We start from the raw sequence: 13124 nt of genomic DNA on the forward strand, positions 1-13124 counted from the left end.
CTTCCGGGTTAATGATGGAGATCCCAGCATGATCAGGACCTTCGACGGGTGTCCCACCTCTTGCCTGAGCATTCCCCGAAGTTCCCGGAGAGGAAGCCAACGGAGGCGGTCTGGGGTCCAGCGGGGACAGAGTAACATCCCCTGATGAGAGTAAGTTTCCTCCCCTTGCTCCGTCAATGGGGCTTAGCCCCGGTGTGGTTTGTATTGGAACGGCGTATTGAGATATTAACCTCTGCTCCGTAGAAGGACCGGGTTCTGCTGGGTAAACCCGGACCTTACCCTTGCGTTTATGCGGCATTTGAAGTAAGGAAATCCCGGCTAACCAGGTATTAACAAAATTTCAGGAGGAGCAGGAACAAACACGTCCGTTCACGCCGCCATCTTGGACACTCCCCCATCCAATTCTTTTTTAAACACAGCTACACTAACTGCACTAACCATATCCTCTGGCAACAATTTCCAGAGTTTAATTTTGCGTTGAGTGAAAAAGAACTTTCTCCGATTAGTTTTAAATGTGCCCCATGCTAACTTCATGGGGCACATTTAAAACTAATCTTTTAAAACATTTAAAACTAGTCTTTATACTATCCGAAAGTAAATAACTGATTCACATCTACCCGTTCTAGACCTCTCATAATTTTAAACATCTCTATCATATCCCCCCTCAGCCATCTCTTCTCCAAGCTGAAAAGTCCTAACCTCTTTAGTCTTTCCTCATAGGGGAGCTGTTCCATTCCCCTTATCATTTTGGTAGCCCTTCTCTGTACCTTCTCCATCGCAATTATATCTTTTTTGAGATGCGGCGACCAGAATTGTACACAGTATTCAAGGTGCGGTCTCACCATGGAGCAATACAGAGGCATTATGACATTTTCCGTTTTATTCACCATTCCCTTTCTAATAATTCCCAACATTCTGTTTGCTTTTTTGACTGCCGCAGCACACTGAACCGACGATTTCAATGTGTTATCCACTATGACTCCTAGATCTCTTTCTTGGGTTGTAGCACCTAATAAGGAACCCAACATTGTGTAATTATAGCATGGGTTATTTTTCCCTATATGCATCACCTTGCACTTATCCACATTAAATTTCATCTGCCATTTGGATGCCCAATTTTCCAGTCTCACAAGGTCTTCCTGCAATTTATCACAATCTGCTTGTGATTTAACTGCTCTGAACAATTTTGTGTCATCTGCAAAAATGATTATCTCACTCGTCGTATTTCTTTCCAGATCATTTATAAATATATTGAAAAGTAAGGGTCCCAATACAGATCCCTGAGGCACTCCACTGTCCACTCCCTTCCACTGAGAAAATTGCCCATTTAATCCTACTCTGTTTCCTGTCTTTTAGCCAGTTTGCAATCCACATCACCACCTATCCCATGACTTTTTACTTTTCCTAGAAGCCTCTCATGAGGAACTTTGTCAAACGCCTTCTGAAAATCCAAGTATACTACATCTACCGGTTCACCTTTATCCACGTGTTTATTAACTCCTTCAAAAAAGTGAAGCAGATTTGTGAGGCAAGACTTGCCCTGGGTAAAGCCATGCTGACTTTGTTCCTTTAAGTGAAGAATAGTCAGAACACAGTCCAAGTCGAATCAGGTGGCAGTGGAGCGTAGACAAGGGAATCCGTAGGTCGAGGCAGGCAGCAGTGATGCAAGTTGAGGAAGCGGACCAGATGTCAGGACAGGCAGCAGGCTAGCAGAGACTGGAGAGAAACCAAGGATCAGGGCAGGCAGCAAACAAGGGTACCAGGAGCAAAGCCGAAGTCATGAACCAGGAAGACTAGCTGAAGAGGAATCAGGAACTGGAGCAGGAGAACAGGAGCGGAGCAGAAACACGGAGGCTGGGCAGGCAGGATCAGGAACACAGGATCAGGAACGCAGGATCAGGAATGCAGTAACTAGTAATTTAGATGAGTGAACCTTGTTGCAAGGCAAAGCATAGAAGCAGCTGATGGGTTTAAATACCCAGTGGCTTCTGATGTCATCCTAGGGGCCGGGCCAAGGTTTCCCGCCACGGCCCCTTTAAAACCCGAGCCCTTGCGGGCACGTGCACCTAAGGGGCGGGGTTTGCAGCAGGAGCTTGGCGGCATCTCCCTTGTGGAGATGCCGCCACGGAGAAGCCCAGCCATGACCCAGGGAAGGCCGGAGAACGCCGTGACTTGGCAAGAGCTGACAGCAAGGCAGGTGAGAGCCCGGCTGAGTCCCGCGGCCGGGATTCATAACAGTGGATGACACACTAGATTTGCTGGGATGACATTTTTTATCCTGGAATTTTTTACTTTTCGCAGCTGCAGGACCCATGAACAGATAATTTTATAATGAGGTTTAAAACCAAAGTCTCCACAACCAAGCCTGACTATAACAGTGACACTGTAACAAAAAGGGAACATGTTGACATAGACCAATTACAATCTCTTTAGATCCCAAAATTAGATGAGCGTTTTTGTATCAATGTAGATTCTGGAGTCTCAAGATGCTGTAAAACTCTACAAAAAGCTTTAGATGAGCATGCTCCATTAAAAGCTGTTGTCAATAGCATTCCTTAATGGATATCTACTAGGGATGTGAATCGTTTATCTGACGATTGAAAATATCGGACGATATTTTCAAACTCGTCAGATATCGGGGGGTCCCCGATAGCGATAGGAAACCCCACGATTAATTTTGTGGGTTCTCTTATCATTATGGGGGGGGGGGGGGGGTGGGTGGGAAGAAAGGGCACTTAAAAGTAACACAAAAACACAGCCCGACCCTTTAAAATTAGTTCTTTAGTATCCCCCCCCAAAAAAATGTTTAAGTACCTGGTGGTCCAGTGGGGATCCCGGAAGCATTCTGCCATTCTCGGGCCGTCGGCTGCCAGTAAACAAAATGGCGCTGATGGCCCTTTGCCCTTAGCACGTGACAGGGTATCCATGCCATTGGCCAGCCCCTGTCACATGGTAGGAGCACTGGATGGCCCGCGCCATTTTTAAAGATAAAAATAATTTTAAAGATAAAAATTATTTCCCGATGGTCCACGAATCCAAAACTGGAACCGATTCCGGTTCCGATTCACATCTCTAATATCTACAAGTGTTCTTTTGCATTTTAAACTTGATAATTGTTTTTACTATGCATGTTATGTTGTAAACCACTTAGATTTTTAGACAGGCATGCTATAATTTGTTTTATTAATAAATACTCAATATAAATATCTGGTGTACACACTAGCAATGTAAATGATTTTCAGATAGGCAATATGCCAATACTCACATATGCAAAGGCATAGCTATGCTCCCCTCATGGTATAAATTATTAGGGATGTGAATCGTGTCCTCGATCGTCTTAACGATCGATTTCGGCTGGGAGGGGGAGGGAATCGTATTGTTGCCGTTTGGGGGGGTAAAATATCGTGAAAAATCGTGAAAAATCGAAAAATCGAAAAATCGCAAAACCGGCACATTAAAACCCCCTAAAACCCCCCCCCCCGACCCTTTAAATTAAATCCCCCACCCTCCCGAACCCCCCCCAAATGACTTAAATAACCTGCGGGTCCAGCAGCGGTCCGGAACGGCAGCGGTCCGGAACGGGCTCCTGCTCCTCAATCTTGTTCCGGCGCCTCGCTGAACGACCTCCTGCAGTCGATCTCCTGCCGGCGCCATTTTCCGTACGAAAACGATTCGCGGCGGGAAATCGCTCCCTGACCCCCGCTGGACCTCCAGGAACTTTTGGCCAGCTTGTGGGGGGCCTCCTGACCCCCACGAGACTTGCCAAAAGTCCAGCGGGGGTCCGGAAGGACCTCCTGCCGTCCAATCGTGTTCGTCTATGGCCGCCGCCATTTTTCGCCGCCATTTTGGAAAATGGCGCCGGCTGAAGACAACAAGATTGAGGAGTAGGAGCCCGTTCCGGACCGCTGCCGTTCCGGACCGCTGCTGGACCCGCAGGTTATTTAACTCATTTGGGGGGGGGTTCGGGAGGGTGGGGGATTTAATTTAAAGGGTCGGGGGTGGGTTTTAGGGGGTTTTAGTGTGCCGGCTCACGATTCTAACGATTTATAACGATAAATCGTTAGAATCTCTATTGTATTGTGTTCCATAACGGTTTAAGACGATATTAAAATTATCGGACGATAATTTTAATCGTCCTAAAACGATTCACATCCCTATAAATTATATATACCTGTGATCATGCCATAATTTTTATGGCCCTTTCAGTTTTCTAGCTCAGGAAAAATGAATATTACCATATCAGAAAGGCCATCATTCACCCTGACAAATTTAAATAAAAGGTTTTCACATTTAAAAGATCAAACAAATAGGGAGATTTACCAAGCCATAATATTTAATATTACAGGAGGCACAATTTATCATGGGAGGGTTATCCCACCCCCAACAAAGTATTGCGGTATTCATGTTGCATGAATTTTTTTATCACAAGAGAAGCGATAAAAAAATTGTGCATCAAAACTGACCCAAGCTCCCAAATCCCCCCCCCCTCCAAATTTGCTAAAAAGCTCTTGGGGAGGTCAATGGTAACCTGTCCCCCCTCCCCCAGTGCCTATAGAATTGCCCTGACTATGTGAATTAGGTCCTGTCCCCAAACCTTGTCCCTATCACATGCTAGGGGCAAGGTCAGATCGACGCCATTTTGAAAAATGGTCTCAACTGGGCTAAGAGCAAGAGGGTGCTCCAGGGCCCCAGTGAACCCCAATAATGAATTTTGGAACTAAAGGGGACTGAAGGGTGAAGGTCCATGTGCCCCCTCCTAGACCACCAAGGTATTTTTCAAATTGATGGGTGGGGGGGGGGAGGCTTGGGGAGGCCATTAGATCTCAGAGATATGCTTGTATTTGGACCAAAGGGTAGGGGGGGACAGAGGAGACTTGAAGCTTGGAGGAAACCTTGAAGGAGAGCCATTTGTCTTGGGTGGGGGGCTTGTTTTGGATTCATAAGGGGTTAAGAAAGGGGGGGCAAGGCATTATTGCATGTCTTAAAACATTTGTTTACTTGTGGGGATCACCACTGCCTCTAACAGCAGCAAGGATCATCATTGACCCCTGAGCGTGATTTGAGAAGGGGGAAGGAATTGTTTGGGGCCACTTGGACCTTTACATTTTCTGCAGGATAACTGGAGACCCAAGCTAGTATCCCAATACTCCCCTGGGAAAATTACTCCTTCCTCACATGCAATAAAACAACAAGGCTGACTTTTTTCTAAGTCAGCCATTATTTTATTTACTTGAATTGCCAATGCATAAGCTGCTTTGCATGCATTAGGCAATTGTGTTCATGCAAATGCACACAAAGTAACTTACTCCCTTAGGGTGAGGAATACACTGAAAATATTGTGCTATATGTTTGTGATATAGCGATATTGTGTGATAAACGGCATTTAACACGTAATATCACCATATTGTGATTTAATAAATTGCCCTGAAAGGTACTTCTTGAAAGCTTTTCTAAGGTCATGAGGTTCATAATTTTAATATAGAGCATCTCCCTAGTATTGCTGTTTTATGTAGCATGGAAACTGTCCATAGGTGGGATTTTTCAGAATTAAATCACATCTTAGTACAGGCAAACATGTTTTTCTCTTATCCAAATACTAACAAGTTAATTTTCAAAGGAGTTATGTGCATAAAATTTGAATATATGTGTGTCACTAGCTTGTATTCACATACATGCTATTTTATAAACATCAAATGTACACATGCATTTACAGTTCCACTTGTGCCTTTACCTGCACTAAGAAGGGGGCAGGATAGGGGAGTTCTGGGAAAGGGCCCAGAGATTTATATGAATACAGTAGGCAACTTATTCATTCAATTTCATAACAGGGATGTGCAGCTGTAAAGTATTCATTGGATTCGGGATACGTATTCGTCGGGGCCCAGATACGTTGTATTCGATCAAGGGGGGGAAAGACCGATCCGTTAATACGTTGAATTCGGCATTCATTCCCTTTAAATTTAATTAACTACACCCCCCCACCCTCCTGACACCCCCCCCCCCCAAGACTTGCCAAAAGTCCCTGGTGATCCAGTGGGGGTCCTGGAGCAATCTCCTGCACTCGGGCCGTCAGCTGCCAGTATTCAAAATGGCGCCGATAGCCTTTGCCCTTACTATGTCACAGGGGCTACCGGTGCCATTGGTCGGCCCCTGTCATAGGGTAGGAGCACAAGATGGAGCTGGCCATCCATTGCTCCTACCCTGTGACAGGGACTGATCAATGGCACCAGTAGCCCCTGTGACATAGTAAGGTCAAAGGCTATCGGCGCCATTTTGAATACTGGCAGCCAACGGCGTGAATGCAGGAGATCGATCCAGGACCCCCGCTGGACCACCAGGGACTTTAGGGAAGTCTTGGGGGGGTCAGGAGCGTGGGGGGTTTATTCGTTCAGGATTTGTTGCATTCGTGGGGGTTCGCCATATGTTTCGCAAACCCAGGAATGCAACGAATAGGGACCTATACGTTGCCGATTGCGCATTCATTCACAACGAATGCACATCCCTAATAATTAATCAGCACAACTGATATCAGACTCATCTGCTATTATTGGATGGGAAGACTGGATAAACTGGGGGAGTTCAGGATGAATTAGTAGGAGGGTCTCAGTGAACTGAAGATGGACTGGGAGAAATGGAGGAGGTTAGGTAAACATGATTTTAAATATGTAAATCAGGGTTTTATGCATACAAGTAATATTTTTTTTCACACATGAAATATACGCACGTCTGTTTATAAAATAGGTGGAGAAAGTGTGTGCTTTCAAAGCATTGCAAATATTTGTGATTATTGAAATATATGCATGAATGTTGGGGGGTGGATATATGTGCTTTTACATTCTGTGCAGACCAGATATAAGGGGATTATAAAAAAATTTAATTGAACTTCACGTGCCCATATACTGTAGGTGTGTATATGGGGCCATGTGGAGATCTTTGAAAGTTATCCTGTAAGGCTGGATACATGATCAAATACATTTTAACATTTTTTCTAACTTTTTAAGACTGAGAGCTAATTTAATAAGCGAAACAGTTTAAAATGGATGTATTTCTTGCCTTTTCATATTTTCTATTTCTTGTTTGATTTTCAGCGAGGAAGGCATATGAAAGATGAGGCCACCCATATTGAGTTTATATAATTTTATATATTCACTGCTGTGTTGACACATGTTGTGCAAAGCATATAAACTCTCAAAAAAGGAGGTAATTTTAATAGTTATGTGGGGGTAGCAGAAATGAATTAGCATATTCACGTGTAAGTAGCATGAATGCAAATATGACATTTTATTAAACTTGACAATAAAATCGTACTTGCAGTGTCATGCCAATGTGAACAGGGGAAACAAAATGTGGTTAAGAGGCATTCCATGGTGGGGTTTGGAAATACATACACAGGTTTCTATTTCATAAGTGCATACATTACCAAACCTCTCAATACACTTTGACATATGTTAATTGAGTCACACAATTAAAATCAAATTTGTCTTTTATCTGTAGTTTTTGGATGGAAGGTCTGGGAGAACTGATGGTGGGTCAGGGTGAAATACTGGAGGGTCTAGGTGAACTCGTAGAGGTATCGGCAAACTAGTGATTTCAGATATGCACAAACTTTCATATTTTCAGAAGCGCAGTATGCACATACTTTGTAAAATACCTGACTCCACATTTAATGCTGTGTTTTTACATACAAATTGTTACAATTATCATACACATAAAATATACACTTAGGGCCAGATATGAAATCACCTATGCGCGTAAGTGGCCTTACGTACACTGGGCCAATTTTCAAAGGCCCGGCCACGAGCATAAACCACCGGGACGGGTGTAAGTCCCGGAGTTTGTGAAAGGGTGGTCTGGGGGGGGGGAGGGGTGGGGCAGTTTGGGGTGGGGCAGGGTGGAGCTAGAGGCACCCGGCACAGCGAACATTTGCCGCAGTGCTGGGGGATCGCGTGCCGGCAGGGTGCCGGTGAGCACAACTTGCTCCTGCACAGAAGCAGGCGCAACAGGTAGGTTAATGATTTTGGGGGGGAGTTAGGATAAGGATAGGGAGAGGGAAAGATAGAGGAAGAGAGGTCAGGCTAGGGGGTTGGAAAGTTCCCTCCCAGTCCACTCCTTTATTGGAGTGGACTGGGAGAGAACTGGGGAAGGCCCCGATGCGTCGTCATGCACGCAACTTTTTAAAATCTAACCCTTATATTTTTAATGTGAGTTAAGAAAGCATGCATGTTCCTGCATATCCATATGCACTGAAACATATGCACATACTTTCCAGACATGGCATTTTATAAGCAATGAGACTCCCATCAAACAATTTATAAAATGCTAGCATAAATCTCTGCAGGCCCACTTAATGTGCGCAAATTGTATACCGTGATGTTTTGAAAGCTGCGCTCATAACGTACAAGAATATTTCACTCATCTTTAGTAAATATCTCAACAAAGGGTTCAATATTCAAAACTAAACATTTAAATGGCTAATTTAGATTTAGATGGATAATTTATGAGACAGATGGTTAACTTGTGAGTTAGATGGAAAATTTGCCATTTAGAGGGTAATTTATCAAAGGCTTATCGCACGCGATACGGTCGTATAGCATGCGATAAGCCTTTATCGCATGCGAAAAGGCCATTTTCGCGTGCAATAGCATGTAAATTAGTTAGGGGCGGAGTTGGGGCGGGGCGGAGTCGTGGTGGGGAGGGGGCGGAGTCAGAGGTGTCTTCGCTGCCGGTGATAATGTTACTAACATTATCGTCGGCAGTAGCACACCAAACAGCACCACCTTTCATGGTGGCACTATGTGGTGCGAAAGCTGGCAGCCGGCGCACAGCGGCTGCCAAAATCATACCACCGTGGTGCGAAGGCTGCGGGCTTTCACAGGCCCACCCCCCTTCGCCCCCCGTTTTCGCAGGATTCATCATTCTGCAATGAATGATGAATCCAGGCCTTAGATGGATAACTTGTGAGTTATCCATCTAAATGGCTTTGAATATTGACCTCAAAATGTATATAAAGTTTACAGTACTAGGGCAGACATCAAATTGTATAACATCTTGGAAAAATTGCCTAGGTTATCAGAAAATGTGCAAATCAAGATAAAGAGATTTTAAGAGCTAACCAGGTATATGGATGGAAAACTCATTGACGAGTGACTAGAAATTAGCAGAGCTTTCGAGAAGTTCCAGGGCTCACTGTACTGGTGATCTACTGATTGCATGAATAGCAAGACAAACTGTAGTGATCAATAAAATTAGGGATTCTTTATTGGTGTTAGCCCTAATTTTACCGATCACTACATTTTGTCCTGCTTTTCAGCATTATTGATCGGCTTCCGATTTGTTTCTTGGGTCCTACCCTGATTGCATGAATGTCGCATATCTACAGTTAAAATCTTTTTTATATTTCCTTGAAGAAAAATTCAATATAATCATCCTTTCCATTTTAACGTAAGAAGAAAGAAAAGATTCACATGACAGAAAATGTCCTTATAGGAATGTCACATTGAAGTTTATAACAAGGGCTGTTTCTTTCAAATTATAAAAAGAACAGAATTTTTTTCTCTCTGTCTCCTTTCCAGTCTTTACGACCAGGATTTTCACTTTGTGTCACATTGAGTTCTTTCCTCCCATGCAAACAGAAGAAATGGTGTGCTGCAATGTCAATGCCTATGTCTTGTGGAAGACTGTAACACACTTTCTTAGTTTTCCCTTTCATTATTCTGTCATTTCATTGGCTGTCCATGTCAGCTTTTCCCAGCGGGACAATCAAAACACAGCATATAGAAAAGGCCAAAGTCGTGTTCCTCTATAATTTAAAAACTATATAAGACATTACAGTTTTTATATTTCATTCAAGTGGCAAAGATTAGAACAAGCACAGAAAGGGGTATACTATGAATCACCATCATACCAATAAGTACAGTAATAATAGTAATTATATGAGCATAATCCCTTCTAAACCCTTTAGGCTGTAATTGCTTGGGCCTCTTTGGGTCTATATTCATAAGGCAGAAGTTTTTAGAAGTCTGCAGCTAAGGTGATTCAACCTTATTTGTTTTGGGGCTGAGTTACTGTTGTGAGAATTTCTTCAAATGATTTCTACTCTAGAGATAGGAATTCAAACTGGAAGAAAAAAAAAATTGTCAAGGACCTAGCTGATTCGCATTGCAGAAAATTACCTGAGCAAATGTATTTGACATGGAATTAAATAGCAATATTTTTATGAAATTGGCAAAAACTAATAATATGCCTATTTTTGCTGTATTGCTACAACTCTTCTTTTAATTTTAGAAAACTAATTAATCTGCTGAAGAACTAACAAAGTTCACAATTTTTCATAGCTCAGGAGTATTTCTTCCTACAAAAGCTTATAGTAAATAAATTCATGTGTTTGTGAATTTTAGAGAATATTTGAATTTAATCATAAAATAAAAAGCTGAGCTCTTTGCAATTCTAAGTAAAAAGTCTGCAATTATCAGTAGTGCTGCCATTCACAGCAACATGCATTGTCCTTGTGTAAAATAATGTTAAAATCAGAGCCCGAGGTGTCCTATGAAGGGTTTTTCAAAGTCCTGCAGCAATTATATGGCAAATTTTGCAAAAAGATTCACACCTCTGACTATGCAAAAAGGCAATTATTTTAATTAAAAACCATTCATATTGCTTTTTTAAATATTTAAACTATATACAAATAAAAAATGTACCAATTACAAAAATCAACAATTTATCAAGTTGACATATAAGTTACAAACTTTTAACTGTGAAATGTTACTTTTCTTTTGAATTCTGTTCTGTTCCATATCTTTGTGACATTGTGGAAGGGATAGAAGATAAAGTTTTCGTATTTGCGGATGATACTAAGATCTGCGTCAGAGTGGACACGCTAGAAGGAGTTGAGAGAACGAGATGTGAATTAAGAAAACATGAACAGTGGTCGAAGATATGGCAGCTGGGATTCAATGCCAAGAAGTTCAGAGTTATGCATCTGGGATATGGCAATCCAAAAGAGCTGTATGTGATGGGGAGAGGGGTGAAAGGCTGTTGTGCATGGAGCAAGAGAGGGACCTTGGGGTGATAGTGTCTAGCGATCTGAAGATGGTGAAGCAACGTGACACCTAAAGCCAGAGGAATGCTGGGCTGCAGAGAGAGGAATAACCAGTAAGAAAAAGGAGATGATAATCTCCTTGTACAGGTCCTTGGTGAGGCCTCACCTGGAGTACTGTGTTCAATTCTGGAGACCGTATCTCAAAAGGGACAGAGACAGCATGGAGGCGGTCCAGAGAAGGGAGACCAAAATTGTGGAAGATCTCCATCAAATGATTTATGAGGAGAGATTGAAGGACCTAAATATGTATACCCTGGAGGAGAGGGGGTGCAGGGGAGATCTGGTACAGGGCATCAGATACCTGAATGGTTTTAATGATGTACAATCGACAAACCTTTTCCATTGGAAATAAATCACTAGAACTAGGCATCACGAAATGAAACTCCAGGGAGGAATACTCAGAAGCAATGTCAAGAAATATTTCTTCATGGAGAGGGTGGTGGATGCCTGGAATGCCCTTCTGCATGAGGTGGTGAAGACAAAAACATAAAAGGTTTCAAAGGGGCATGGGATAAACATTGTGGATCCCTAAAAGCTACAGGATGGAAATGAAGAAAAGGGTGTACGGGGGTAACTTGTTGGTGTGGCGGTTACTACACTTAACCAATAAGCCTTCATACTGTTGATGCAAATCCATCATTTCTCTCTGCTTCAAGAACAGGGGGAAAGAGGAAAAGAGGAATTGATCTCTACTTCAATGGTAGGGGGAAAGATGAATAGGAGAATTAGATTCAGACATAAACCAACAAGGGCATTGAATTTTATAGTCTGGGAAAACACATAAGCATGGGGGTAACTTGCTGATGTGGCTGTTACTACCCTTAACTACTAAGCCTGATACTTTTGTTGCAACTCCACCATTGCTCTCTGCTTCAACAGCAAGAGGTAACAGGGAATTGGACTCAGACAGCAACTAACAAGGGCCCTGACGTTTACAGACTGGGAAACTAAGTATGGGGGTGACCTGTTCAGTGCAGCAGAAACAGACTCTGAATATTCTGTAATAACTCTCACTAGGACAAAGCAATCTGAATGAAACAATGTGCAATGTGCTCCTTAATATATGGAGCTTCGAACAAGCCGGGATGCCCTCATGTCGGAGCGATGAGGTAGGCACCGCCCAGCCGTCACAATGTTTAACCTCTGTTTGCGAGATGGAGCAACGTGTCACACATTGGCAAAGAGTATAGCAGAAATTGAGTCCTTTTTTTGGCAGCAGGGTAATTTCAAAGGGGCTTTGGCCACCACGGTCACTGGATCTGACACCACCAGACTTCTTCCTTTAGGCTATTCTCAAAGGAAAAGTCTATCGGAACAAGCTTCGCACTGTGGAAGATCTGAAGGAAAACATTCAACGTGAAATTGCTGCTATTCCCCCCAATATGTTTGCAGCCATGTTCAGGAACATGGAGTGCTGCATCGAAATGTGTCTGGCAGAAAACAGCGATCATTTCCAGCATCGCATGTAATGCAAAAGATTACACATACGTCAAGGTATGTAACGTATTTTTTGGTTCAGATTGCATCATCCTAACAGAAGTTACAACATAATATTTGGGGCCTCTTTCGAGGGAATCTTCCATAAGCTTGCTGGGCAGACTCAAGGGACCATTTGGTCCTTTTCTGCCATCATATCTATGTTTCTGTATGTGTGTATGAATTGAACTATTTCAACCATCCTTATTGTTTTCTTGAGAAAATCCTTATCGTCTTTCCAAGTGTATAAGCTTCTGATGCTAAAAATTGTCTCAACATTAGCAGTTTATGATGCTGTTAATTACACAGAAATATATGTGCCCATATATTGGACACATGGTATCAGATTAAAAAAGGGATTGAATTAGCACAAGTTGAAGTTTGCCAGCAGTAGTGTCAGTCAACAAGGCTTCTGTGATTTGAAATTAATGCCTTGTCTGCCAGCTGTGAAACACCAACAGTTGAAGACTTTCAAAACACATCCAGATCTTTGTAAATGGTGTATGATTGGCCTCATATGCAGATATAAGAACCTTTGTACAAAGGTAAC

At 42.7% G+C, this 13124-nt stretch overlaps 1 protein-coding gene across 1 annotated transcript in view; it reads right to left on the reverse strand.

Annotated features, from left to right (window-relative positions):
• KLF12 (Kruppel like factor 12) overlaps positions 1 to 13124 on the reverse strand; it is a 739644-nt gene that overhangs the window by 209642 nt on the left and 516878 nt on the right. The window lies entirely within an intron of this gene.

Source organism: Rhinatrema bivittatum, chromosome 5 (assembly GCF_901001135.1).
Source record: "Rhinatrema bivittatum chromosome 5, aRhiBiv1.1, whole genome shotgun sequence".
NCBI lineage: Eukaryota > Metazoa > Chordata > Amphibia > Gymnophiona > Rhinatrematidae > Rhinatrema > Rhinatrema bivittatum.